This window comes from Gymnodraco acuticeps, unplaced genomic scaffold (genome assembly GCF_902827175.1).
Source record: "Gymnodraco acuticeps unplaced genomic scaffold, fGymAcu1.1, whole genome shotgun sequence".
Taxonomy (NCBI): Eukaryota; Metazoa; Chordata; class Actinopteri; order Perciformes; family Bathydraconidae; genus Gymnodraco; species Gymnodraco acuticeps.
Window position 1 is genome coordinate 44,539 of NW_022991750.1, and position 14,643 is coordinate 59,181.

Below are 14,643 nucleotides of genomic sequence, written 5' to 3' on the forward strand. Positions count from 1 at the left end.
GGAACCCACAAGTGATGAGTAGTTTAAGGTCATCCACACACTCTCGCTGGCTCGCTCTCAAATGGAGACACATAAAACACTTTGCCAGGGTGTTTGCTCCATGTGTATCACAGCGCTGTTTGTTTTTAAACACTGCGTATATATATTTTAATCATTGCATCCGGTCGGTACACTCACAAAGTCATCCGCACACGCAGATACAATCACTCATACTGTGTGGATCTCCTAACCTACGCAGCTATACCAACTCTCACCCACTATATTTATTTCTGTCGTTTCAAACCTCCCTCTCATGTTTTTAATAAATGTGTGTTTTAAACAGCAACAAAGGAAACTAACAAGACAATATGTAAAGCATAATACAAATCCTGCTCACCCCGAAGGTGATCTTTCTGTCTTGCTGCATATTATCCAGCTAATAACACAGTTTCTTACTAAATACAGCAATAATAGTACACACAATATTGATTTAAATATTTTTTGGGATCTTAGAAGGGTCGTATTGATTCTGCTAAGAAAATCGTGCTCTGTTCCAACGTCTGGTACAGAGACGTAACTTAAAATGACGGCAGCACTGATCCAGGTTTTCTGTAACTGTCCAAGTCTGTTCACATTTTCTTTTCCATTAACACTTGCCCTCCACAAATACAAAAATATTTTTCAAAAGATATTCCATTATGTTTTCTGATGGAGAAAACAAATGTTTGTTGTCCAAAGCTGATGTTACAATGGACCGGACTTCTTTCTGCGGATTGATATGACTGCACATAGTCCCTTGATCTTCCTTATTAACGGTCTATTCCCCTTAGCAATGGTCTGTTAACGAAAATTAACAATCTCTTAAATGTCCGAATTGACCAATCAGAATCAAGTATTCAACAAGCCGTGTAAACATATCGGATAATGGGGGAATCATCACCACAATATCAGAAATCTGAGTTTCAATAAGACATGTGATGTAGAGAAACACGGAGATGGAGGACAAAGAGATTTGGTTTCCATTCCTGTATGTTTTGTGTAGCATCATAATCTCTCATTATATCTGAGGCTGTTCCTTTTTCTTCCCGCCTGCTGTGTCTAAAATGCTGGGCTTCATGCATATGGATGAGTTCAGCGTTAAAGCCTACCAATTGGATGTGCAGTAAATCGCTGACTCTTTTGAAATTGTAAGTTATCTGGACCCCTTAATATGAAAAAAAAGATTGACTGGGGATTAAGTCGAATATAAGAGTAACCAGCAGTTTTTTCTTTCCAATGTATTCATTAATTTTATAAAGTTATCCAAACAATGATTTCTTCAATTATGAGATGATTCAACATTATTGAAATAGCTTCAAACAGTGGTGCAATGTAACTAAGAACATTTACGCAATGTAACTAAGAACATTGAGGTACTTGTACATTAGTATTTTCAAATTATGCTACTTCATACTTTTACTAGCATTTTGTTGGCAAATGTTGTACTTTGTACTCTTACTACAAACTATGAATCAACTGATATATTTGCACATAATATTAATGGTTACCCAGTAGTATATAACATATTTTAAAACAATTACCGGTACAACAATTAAAGCATGTTGACATTTGAAGGTCGAGATACAAAATCCAAATATAAATCCTGAAAATGACTGAAATAGGGCCACTTTAAAAGAGTCAGAGTTAAGATGAAAGATATTCGATGCTCAGGTGAATATGTTGTCATGTCATACTGTACGACTTAGTATAGATAGAAAACGCCATGAAGTCAAGGAATCATGTGAGTTTGAGATTACATAAAACATTGGCTTGCCATCTCCAGCCATATCATACCCTTCTCTGCCCTCTGCCATAATAAACTCCTTGTGCTTTCAACTTCCATTTTCCCCTTACAACCTACAACCAATCCCTTTCCTTATCAGCAACCGTGTCTGGGTCTCTCTGTGAATATCACAACTCAAATCATTCAAATAACTCAAATGCTGCACACAACTAAAGGAGGAAAGGTGATTTAAAGGTTGCTTCTTGGTAGATAAAATAGTAAAAAGGTGCAGTTAGGAGTTCAGAAAGTTCACCTGCACTAAAAGCTAAAAATGTTTGACGTTAAACCCCTTTCATTTCTTCCGAGTAAACTTGAAAACCATTTACAGAAAACGATGTTTCAAAAAGATTGACTGGATTGATTTGGAGAAATAAATACACCTTTTTTTGTAATGTGTTACATTCAGTAAGCTGTCTAGACTTACTTTAAAAAAGAGCCTTCCAGAAGAATACATCTCTGTCAAGTAACCTTGCATTCACAGTCAAGCTGTCAAATCAAAATCCCACACAAAAAACTCAGCAGAAAACAAAATAAATCCAGTTATTTATTTAAGATATTTTGATTTGGTTTTGTTCTTTTAAGGTTTTGATCATCTTTTTTGCCATATATAGGCAGACAAGCTCATCCATTTTCACCCACATGTTTCCTTGATTTGTGTTTTTTAAGAGGAAAACAACAATGTATAGATGCTAGATAAATGGATTTATCAAGATTCTAAACTGAAAGGGAGGATGACTTTGTCGACATGCAAACATGTTTCATAACTCCAGCGTAATCATTTTTGTTCCTGCCACGGGTCGTCTCCATAACCAAGTCAAATTCATGAAACAAAGCCTATGACACATGTTAAAATCTCATGCTCGGGGCAAGGTAACAGCTGGGAATACAAATAAAAAAGAGAAAATTAATCTGCATTGCGCCAATCAAAAATAACACTGTCATCCTGGTGAAATTATTTGACATTGATAGTATAAAGTCCCAATGAAAAGTAAAAAGATACAGGCTACTAGATACAAGGTATTTTTTGGGCCAGATCACATCAAGCACTCACACGGAAGTTGTAGTACCACCGTTTGGCCACAACTTACATTAGCCCGGCGCACTTATGGGATGGTTTGTGGTTAGAAGCCTGAAATAAGGTCTGTGTTTTACACAAGCTTGAGAGGTGTTCACTATTCATTAAATGATATAAAAGAAGTCAGTAAATACCCCACATGTGAATGTATGAAGTTTCAATGTGTCTAAAAAACAGAGGTTGAACAAGTGGCCATATGAGTCTTAAGGCCCGGACACACCGAACTGACACAGACGGACCCCCGACTGTTGTGTCGCCTCGCGTCTCTGCGTCTTGGCCATTTGTCGCACTGGAACACACCGCAAAGACTTCAGCCGACGGCCAAGTAGCACGTACGAACTGCGCATGCGTGAGTGGCAATAACTCTCCTTATCAGCAGGCGGCGGTAGTGTGTATTTGTCATTCAAAAGAGGCAACAACCGGAAGACAGACTGCGTGTTTGTTTGTTTGTTTGTAGCCTTTATTTAACCAGGTGAAGCCCCTTGAGATCAAAAGATCTCTTTTTCAAGGGTGACCTGCAGGACATTAGTTACACATGTAACAACAGAACAACAATAAGGATGACAAACAACATAATGTACAGGGTACAGTTTACAAACTCTATTTACAGAGACAGGTACAATGAGTATCAAACAGCATGTCAGCCAGCTGAGTTTTAAAATGATGCAGGGGAACCAAAGTGCTCAGTTTTAAACATGTTTGCAGACTGTTCCAAGTTAGTGGAGCTGCACAACTAAAAGCTTTCTTCCCTAAGACAGTCCTAGCACTTGGCACATTTAATAAAACAACATCATGAGATCTCAGGCAATATGTACTTTCAATTCGTCGAGAGATCAGAGAGCAGATATAAAAAGGTAGTTTACCCAACATGGCTTTGTAAATGAACATGTACCAATGACTGAGCCTCCGTACAGTTAGTGAAGGCAGACCTGCCTTGGCATACAGGGTACAGTGATGAATAAGTGCTTTACAGTTAGTAACAAACCTCAGGGCGCTGTGATAGGCGGCATCTAACTGTTCCAGGCAATGGGCAGGTGCATTCATATAGATCAAATCACCATAGTCCAGCACAGGTCAAAAGGTCACAGAGCCTTTTCCTGGCTTCAAAAGAGAAACAGGACTTGTTTCTGAAAAAGAAACCTAGTCTAACCCTCAGCTTTTTAAGCAGGTTATTGACATGAAGTTTAAAAGTAAGACAATCATCAAGCCATATACCTAGGTATTTATAACTGGTAACCACTTCAAGTACTTGTCCTTGCATAGTAACAATATCCAAAACAGGCTCTGGTATCTTTTTAGCTTTAGAAAATAGCATTACCTTGGTGTTCTCAACATTTAAAATAAGCTTTAGTTCAGCGAGCTGAGTCTGAATAATGTTAAAAACAGCCTGTAATTTAACACCAGCCTCCTGAATGGAGGGACCTGCACAGTACATCACGGTATCATCCGCATAAAAATGTAAAGTAGCTTCATCCACATTTTCACCTAAACTGTTGATATATATGGAGAATAAAAGTGGACCTAAAACAGAACCTTGAGGAACACCATTAGCAATGTTTAACCACTCAGAAGACAGCCCATCAAAGTGAACACATTGGGACCTTTCAGAGAGGTATAACCGAGAGAAGAAGAACAGACTGCGTGATATAAAAAAACAACAAATAGCGTGTGCGTTCCATTTTCACTCTACAGCGAGAAGCTCACGGGGCTTTCCCGAACCTGAGTCGAGAGCTGGAGTTAAATGAGATCTCAGATTTGCCTTCTTAATAGTTTGTTTGGGTCCCTCACTTCCGTTTCGCTTCTCATGCACTGATTCGCTAGCTGAACAGCCAATCAGAGTGATGTATTTGACCGACAGGCTTTGGCCGATTGCCTACCAATTCGACGGCCAAAAAGGTGTCGGGCCTGTCGGCACGGCCGAAAAGACACGACGGTGCAGGACACACCAATCTGAGTAGGGAGACAGAACGCTCATCGTCGGCCAGACATCCATCGACGGCCAAAATCGGCTTGGTGTGTGTGAAGCTGACAATTGAGCGGCCCGACCAAGCATGGAGGCAGAGGCAGAAGGTCCAAAATGATAACCCGGTGTGGGCATTTATTAAAACATGAACACATTACACACAGCCTCAATGCTGCTGCTGCTGCTGCTCACGTGAGCCCAGCCTGCAGCCACCAGGATCTCACACACACTCCCTGCCCAACACAGACAGGGAAACAGAGCCTAAATACCTACACACTAATCAGCACAACAAGACACAGGTGAGGGGGGAGGAGACAACACAGGGCACCAGGTGCACACAATCCAGCAACAGACATGGGGAAAGGGAACACTTTTCAGAATAAAACCAGGAAACAGAGACAGACAAACTAGTTACATAAATTACATACATTCCCATGCTTCCTGTGCAATGTTTTTAGTGCTATATTACCTGTAACGGAGGCCGAGATCTATGGGCCCAGAGATCACCTCCGTTAGTGCTTTAGAGTCATCACGCAGAACATTAGCCACCTTTAGCTTAGCGGCGGTGACCTGAAGTTATTTCACTATAATGTAGCTCTTTACTTTTGGTGATTTAATTTACGCTGCACTGTAACTTTTATTCACGTATTTTTCTTGTAATGCTTATTTTACCAACTTTTTTTTAAAAAATTTTAAATGCCATTTTCTTAATGTCTTTCATTTTTGTAAAACACTTAGAATGTCCTTGTGTTGAAATGTGCTGTATAAATAAACTTGCCTTGCCTTAACTTACACTGCTAAAAGCAGCAGAGATCATCCTGCCGAACGTGTTATCATAAACGTGTCTTATTTTCTGCAAAAATCTAGTGGGCTTACAAATATTCGTCATCACTGCACCCTGTAGTGAACCAACTAGCAAGATCTGTGCTGCAATAGGTCAGATTACTTCCCAAATCATTCTCATCAGAGACATCTGGCCTCTGCAGAGTGGAGTGGGCTTCAGCGTGCACACAGCTTCAGGGCACAGTTTATGATGCTGACTGTTGTAAACCTCTTCAGCCAGAGGGCAGGGGTGCGTGACAGAAATTAATCAAAGCATGACAATCTAATAGATGTTTTTTTTTGTAGAGAGCTGCAATTGTATGATCTGGCAGATATCACTGAGCCAATGTCAGTGCACTGAAGATACAGATTTGGTGAATTAAAGAAATGTCAAGCCAGACGACTCAGATGTATGAGAGACTGGTGGAGAGGGAGTAAGTGGATATTTGAAAGAGATATTTTTCAAAGGAATAACAACAACTGTGACCAATGGCAGTCGTTTTGTGGTCTCTGAAACCTCGAAAAGGGATCTTATCGCAGGTGCAAACGGACATTTCACACACAATCTCTTTCCGCCTCCTCCTTCCTGAGAGGTCTGCTTCTTAAAATTACACATTGCATATTCAGCACACAGATACAGAAGAGCACGCTCGCCTACTTGAACGCACTTTAAAAGAAAATCTTGCAATGCAGTCGCTTTGACTCTGTTATTCCTCACTACTTTCCCACTTTTTTCGCCGGCGCTCTTTGGAAACCTTTGCTCTGGAAACTAAATCTGTAATCAGCTTAGTCGTGTTGATGCATCAGACATTTTTAATCAGCGGTATTGAAAAGAGAGCAGCTCAACGCTAAGGCACTTGGCAAAAGCGATGCACCAAGAGGAGAAGGCTGCAGGGATCAAGAGAGGACAGCACATGTTTATTTTATCTCAATTTGAACTGCATTTACTTTAAGGATAAAAAAAGAGGTTATTTTTAAAGTGTCGTTCACGCTGAATCATTGCTCTCCGTACTGATTTAATTACCCCTATTCAAGAAGGATTAAAGAGAGAAAAAAGGACAAAGATAGTGATTGTAGAATGACATTGTAATTAAGCAAGTTTACCTTGAATTAAAGCTGTTAATGAGTGGAGCTGTAGTTGTCTGCAAACAAAAGGCATTGAGACTTAGTTATGGTCCGCTCTGGTGGTTTGACATGATTGACGAATTGATTGCCGAATTCCTTTATCACTATCCCGGTGAGATGGACGACGGATCAGCTATTTTGAAGGTTCATATTAAATGTGCCCTGTTGTGCTTTTGTTTGTTTTTCCCTTTCCTGTAGTGTGTTATATAGGTTTTTGTGCATGTAAATGGTCTACAAAGGCTAAAATCCCTGTTTCTCTCACACACACTCCCCCCCTGCCCCCCCCCCCTGCCTGAAACACCTCCATTGGACTCCTTTGTTTACTTCCGGAACATAGCGACATCACTATGTAACACTCACGCTTATATTGGCTTGCGCTCCGATACTATATAGGGGCGGGATATCTCTAAGTGGTTGTCCAATCACAACAGAGCCGGCCAGCTAACCAATCAGAGCAGACTGGGCTCTGGTTTCAGACAGAGGGTGAAACGATGTAAGAGCTTTTTGAACATTAAAGCATGTTAACTTGTCAAAGTAGAGGCACAACATACAAATATGAACCTGAAAATGAGCAGGATAGGACGCCTTTACAGCCTGTCCTCCTACAAAAAACGACCATAGGCCGATTGTTCATGCCCTTATTACGACCCAGAGACACGTTTTAAAGTGTATGTTGTTTCTTACACGACCACTAGAGGTGCTCTAGTGGTCGTGTAAGAAACAACATGCTCCCGTCCCGTTCATTGCAAACGCTCAGGAGGGACGTTTATTCACAAATAACCCTCTCTGGAAAACCCTAAATTGTGGAATAGTTTGGCCATTAAAATGCTTTTTGATTCGATTTCTGGCGAGAAGTGTATATTGTACTCTTAGAATCCACGTCCAGTCGATGTGTAGGATCTATAGTTTGATAGATATTACGAAGATGATTTGAGGTCTCGCCAGGATAATGTGTATGCAGCTTCCATGTAAAGTTAGCGTGGGTGAAAACAGTTTTTCCGGTCTCGAAGTTTTCATAATAAAACCGGATATATTCCCCTCACTGTCAAATGATTACACAGTGATATCTGCATTACTCATCCACTAAAAAAACATCAGTTTATCCTAGTTAATTACACAATATTGATTGGTTTAAATTGTGTACAATGCTTTTGTGTTTTTAACCTTCGATTCAGAGAAACAAATAGTTTTTTTTTACATGGAGGCTGCCGCATACCTCAAATCATCTTCGTAATATCTATCAAACTATAGATCCTACATATCGACTGGACGTGGATTCTAAAAGTACAATATACACTTCTCGCCAGAAATCTAATCAAAAAGCATTTTAATGGCCAAACTATCCTACAATTTAGGATTTTACAGAGAGGGTTATTGTTGAATAAACGACCATCTGTAACGTTTGCATTCAACGGGAGCACTAGAGGGCGAAAACTTTAAAACGTAATTATAGGACGTATTAAGCGCTTGAACAAACAACACATTTGGTCGTAATAAGGGCCTGAACAATCGGCCCATTTGGTCGTATGAGTTGGAGGACTTGTTGCGCCTTTACCATTTGCTGGATTCCAAATATGCAGTTGTTGCATTTTCATCTCTGGTTTAAAGATGGTTAAAATATTCATAATCATTCCTTAATCCCTAGCACTGATTTCAAATCGTATTGCACATCCAAAAAATAGTCCTTTGAAGCGAGGAGAGTCAACAGCGAGCCAAGCGAACGCCTCTCTGCATTGTAAATGGATGAGGAGGTTAGGACCACAGCAGCTAATCAGCTTCCTTCCAGCTTCAAACAGCATCTCTGGGATCCAATTTTACTCTAGAAGCAAATTATTCAACTGAAGAGATACCGTAAACTCTTGTTGACATTTAAGACTTTCAATGTTTTCTTTAAGTATAAAAACAGTCGAGGAACCGGCTAAATTTGACATGAAGGAAAAGTAATTGACATTTGTATTATGTAAGCAACACCAGGATGATGTACCGGGAAAAAAATGCAGTTTCCTAAAAGGATGAATGCATGTGCTATATTAAGTTGGGGTGGCTAAATTACCCTCACAGCAAGACGGTCCTGGGACATTTCTGGGAGAAATCTAAAATAAGTAATGTTTTTCAATTGTTTACATTCTTTTCTCACCCACCTTTTTTCACAAACCTGACCCAATGTGCAAGCCCAAACAACTGCACTTTCCTCCAGGATATAAAAAGCACAACGGTCCAACAGCACTGGGAACTAACTAACTGTCAATGTACAACCCTGTCTCCTAAAAATTACATTCCCACATAACTAAACTGCATTCTCGATTAATTTCAGTCAGAAACGTATTTTCTCCCACGTTACGTTTGTTATTAACGTATCTCAAATACGTTTATTTTCTACATATCTTTGCCATTTATTGTCTTGCTTATAATAATGATAATAGTCATTTATAAATATCATTTTAGAGCACACATTTGAAATCAGTAGGTGAGGCTGTAATTTCACCAGCTGTTACTCTCATGAGCGAGGCAGAAAATAATAGTTTTAACATGCCAAAAAGCTGCTGTGTCGTTTATTGCTCCTCAAACATTAAAACAAATCCAGAGTTACGTGTTTCTGTACTTCCTCTAAGAAGAAAGGACAGTAACAGAAGAGCTCTGTGGCTTCAGGCTTGATCGCCGTTCAAATGACAGCGTTGGTTTCCCCAAAAGTGGGCGGGGCTGTAAAGTGACGTAGATTTTACTCTCATCTATTATTCAAAACCATTCTATTTATTTTAACGTAAATTACATGCCAGTGTTTTATCTTTTTATTTATTTGTTTTTATTTTAAATCGTATAATGTCAGACTTTTTTTTCCGTCTGTGAGGAAAATAAATGTGGCTCAGAGCCTCAAAATACTGAAATCTGTATTTTTTTAAATATTTTTTTCCTTCTAATTTGTTATTCTTTTCTAAATAACACACTGTTATTTACTCAACAATAACACACAATTATCCTTGTTTTTATTTATTCGTTTAATTCTATAATCTTGGGCTTTTTAGCCGTAAATAAAGTCACCGGAAACAGACGTCGGCCTATACAGGACATTTCGAGCGATACACACCACAAACCCACTGAACAGATTACCCAAGATCCTCAGCTTGAAGCTCGTTGATTGGATGTTTTAGCCGCAATGCATGTTGGGATATGATGTTAATGCGATATGATATCCGAAAACATTTAAAAAATATATAATAATACTTTATTCCGAGTGTTCTTGCTTTTCTCTTTGGAAGTCATCACATAACGGCATTGTAATACACGGTTCGGCTGAATTAAATATTACACATCTGTCGTAGTTCTTTATTTATAGAGCCCTGATGAGAAGACTTCTGGACAAACTTGAAGAACTGCATCTTGCATTTCTTTTCACAAAATACGTCTCCTTGCAGTATCAATAGTAATTCGGCTGACTTTTATATTTGATCCAATTGGTAGATAGGTTATATTTACACCATAACGGTGCACAGCTGATAGAAAAGGACATGTAGTTTTTAAAGATATTACTGATTTTCTTTGAATTAAAGAATGTAAATACTGAGTTGAGAGAATAGTCAGTGGATTTGGGTGATGGGAGACACATCTATGGAATCACAATTTCAATAGCTTACCATTAAATGACGGATATGCCTTTCTGTCTGTGATGTTTTACAAATCAGATATTAATTTGTAAAAGTAAAACATGAGAAATAGTATAGCAATATCTGTAAAATTATGTAAAAACATGAATAAAACTACACATCTTCAGATGTTATACATACATAAGTGTCCTACACTAATAATACAAAGTTATTATTAGTATGCTGTGTGTACCTTGTGTGCACCGCCTAGTGGTTAAAGCACGTCATTGAATTATTTTTGTTGAATAATGTTATTTTTGTTGAATAATGTTATTTGATGAAAAAAATATTAAGAGTACATACTTTCATAGGGGGAAAGTAGAAAGTCAATGATAGAAATATAGAATATAAAAAATCAAGAAGATACTGTAAGTGATCTCTACAATAAAACAGTTTAGTGCTGGATGTACAAAGATATTAATATGAGGATGTGCAAAACAGACAAACTAATTAACCTTTATTAACACATTAAAGAATACTTTAGGTTAAGGTCTTCTTTCAAATAAGAAAAAAACTTTGGGGGTATCTACAGATAAATATTAAGCCTGACAAAGTACTGAACGTCTAATATATTGCTTTCCTGCAATGTTAACTATGTTGAAGCACTTATTTTAACTGATATTATACATATTAATTATACTCTTATGTATGTAGATAGTATAAGAAATGTGCAGAATTCGACAGTTTAATGGTGGAGGTATACACACATATTGATAGATGTCGTAATGCACTGTTGAGGAACCTGTGACCCAAGTTTTTCATTCATTGCATAACTACACTAGTTGTGTATATGATATGTCAATAAACCTTAGAAAATCTTGAAATCTTGAAAGGGATGTGCAAACATAGCAATTATATACAGTTTTTAATTAACTATTAGTAGAGAATAACGAGTAATGAATATACTTTATAGAGATCTGCAGATACATGTTAGTCTTCTCAAGCACCAACTATCAAATATCTCTCCTGATTGTTGGCACTTGACAATCACCTTTCCCTGAATGTTACTCAGGTGTAACTAAAGTCTGCTTAAGGGTTGTTTATATTTCACATCATTAATCAGAATCTGCAAAGTAACTAAAATAAATGTAGTGGAGTAAAAATACCAGGTTAACCTCTGAATTGTAGTGGAGTAGAATTACAAAGTAACAATGAGCTGTCATGTGGGTATATATTAATGCTGCCCATTATGGACACAAGCGATGTTCACCCATTTAGTAATTACATGTTTTAAATTTGTACACACCAATGTGTTTCCTATCGCCTAAACCTCCAGGGCTGTACACAGTTTAATACTGTTAACTTCTAATTTTGGGAAAAACGAAAACGTCTTATAAAACTACAATTCCCAGTAGAGACGTGCCATAGAGCAGTGATTCTCAAACTTTTTTCACTCATGTACCCCCTTTGAAAAAAAAATTCAGCCAAGTACCCCCTGATCAGCGCAAAAACAATTTGTTAGGGAAGAAATGCCTATATGAAGAGGTACAGTACAGCGCTGCACCATCAGTGTCTGATTTATTAAAACAACAACATTGCAACTGAGAAACACTTAAATGCTACATTTCAAATGTTTACAATCCATCACTAAATTCATGGCAAACACATTTTAACATCATGCAATAACACTAAGACGACATTAGTTGCATTGAACTGATCTTTTTAATAAGTTGTATTTACAATTTAGTGAAACATGGGCTTGTGCTTCACTGAGGATCTTTGTTATTCTGACAGGAAGGCAAACTGCAGTTATTACACTTCGCGTTTTTTTTAAATTAACATAAAATAAATCTCACGTACCCCCTGCAGTACTCCAACGTACCCCTAGGGGTCCGCGTACCCCCATTTGAGAACCACTGCCATAGAGAACATGTTGCGAAACACAATAGCCAGCATGTGTAGTTCTCGGGGGTGTTCAAATCCAGTTTTGAATAGTCTGCCGTGGTTTCGTTCCATTTCAAAGAGCTTGACGCTCGGCGTAACCTTGGCTCACTGCCACTCCAACATCCAATCACAGAGCTTGAAGATTAATCACGGGGTTTGTCAACGGGACTGTAGTCCCAAACGATAGCTGGGGATTATGGGTAGTGTAGTGTCTTCGCCATCCTAAACTGATTTGTTTTCTCGAATATCATATCGCATTAACAACACCACATCTGGCATCACAGAGATCTTCTGTTACTGTCCTTTCTTCTTAGAGGAAGTACAGAAACACGTAACTCTGGATTTGTTTTAATGGTTGAGGTGCAATAAACGACACAGCAGCTTTTTGGCTGTTAAAACTATTATTTTCTGCACAGCTGGCGAAATTACAGCCTCGCCTACTGATTTCAAATGTGTGCTCTAAAATGATATTTATAAATGACTATTATCATTATTATAAGCAAGACAATAAATGGCGAAGATATGTAGAAAATAAACGTATTTCAGATACGTTCATAACGAACATAACGTGGGAGAAAATACGTTTCTGGCTAAACGTAATTGAGAATGCAGTTTAGTTCTGTGGGAACGTAATTTTTAGGAGACAGGGTTGCAATGTAATGCTTTAATTTAATTGCTAAGCTAGCTAGCAACATGGTCAGTGACCGAAAATAAAGATCTTTAATTAAAGTTCTGAAAAAGACAATGAGAGGTATGGAAAGTTATTTGACATTTGCTTAGATTCTTTTGTGTGGCGATATGTCATTCGCTTACAAAAAAGAGGTGGGGTTTATGACTTGTACTGCAGTCTTGGCTTCACTTTTGGGCCGTCTTTTACCTATAAATACTTTTACGAGTGGAATTGTTTGTCCGTATACATCAGTGGTTGCGTTAGACTTTTTCGTTGTCCGTCATTTTGACGGACAGGATCGTAACATTTCCGTCATAATCCATTATTATCCGTCATTTTATTTTTCATGTTTTAATGATGAGATGAGACATATTTAATATTTATGTTTGGGTACTGAGCAGCAAATGTTCATTCATTCATGTTTTAATGATTCATACAGAACTTTTAAGGGCATGGAGAAAAAAAAAGATGAACAGCGACACCGACCGTGTGGTCACTTTTCATGTCAACACGAACATGAAGGATTTATTTGTTCCTGCACTAACAGCACAGCAGAGGGGGGCAGAGGCCGCTAAAAACACTGCGACCATTGTGCCTCAACAGGCAAATATGTACAATGCCATCGTTTTAAATGAGACAATTACAATCAGAAATATGAACAAAACATTTACAAGAACAACTCAATTGATCTGCTGTAGCCTGAACGCTGATTTCTGCATCGTCGTGCACCCTCGGACAAATCCGTTACTCATCTTGGCTTTTCTACAGATGTCGCAGAACATTTTTCCATCTTCCCTCCTCAGCCACTTAAACTCTTGCTCCCACTGAACCCGGTACTCCCGCTTGAACTCCTTGCCACTTGCTTGCCCCTCTGCCGCTGGCTGAACGTTGTCAGTTTTAGTCTTACTGGCTTGTCCTTCATCCTCCACCGCATCAATCCCTCTTTTCACCTCGTTTATCCACACCATCACAATTACTGGGCTTATTAAAAAAGCTTCGGACGATCAGCTGCTGTGACATTTTGCGATTGCTAAAGCCGGTTAAACAACGAGGTAATCAACGAGGTCAAAAACAAGACTAGACAGTAGCTACTTAATATACACACACTCGCCAGCAACTGGACAGGGGTGTGAATGACTACATAATAGTTACAGACTACAGTAGAGTACAGTAGATCGCCCTCAGTCTACCTGGCCACTAAGGATGTAATATAATGTGGGCCGCTGGTGGACATTTTGGCGCTGTTCCGAGTTGTGTTCTAATCTGTCAAAATGACGGACTGCTTTCAGATTTTTCCGTCATTGTTAGAAAAAATCCGTCATTGACGGAAAATATTCGGTTAACGCGACCTCTGGTATACATATATCAGTTAGCAACAGGTGCTTTACACAATCCACCATTACATTTGGCTATAAGCAAGTTCCTATATGAGGAATGCACGATGTCACTGTTACTGTACTTTACACTGTGGTTTGGTGATTAATGGATTTATAATGACAGCATATAAAGTAGAAACATCTAACTGTGATCCATCATTAACTGAAAGGGAGCTTCTATTAATCAGAGCATGCATTAACTCAACATGGCTTGAATCCTAAAACATCTCCTTAAAGGGGCCTTAGTATGCTTCATGGGATTGTCCCTTTCCTGTAGTGTGTTGTA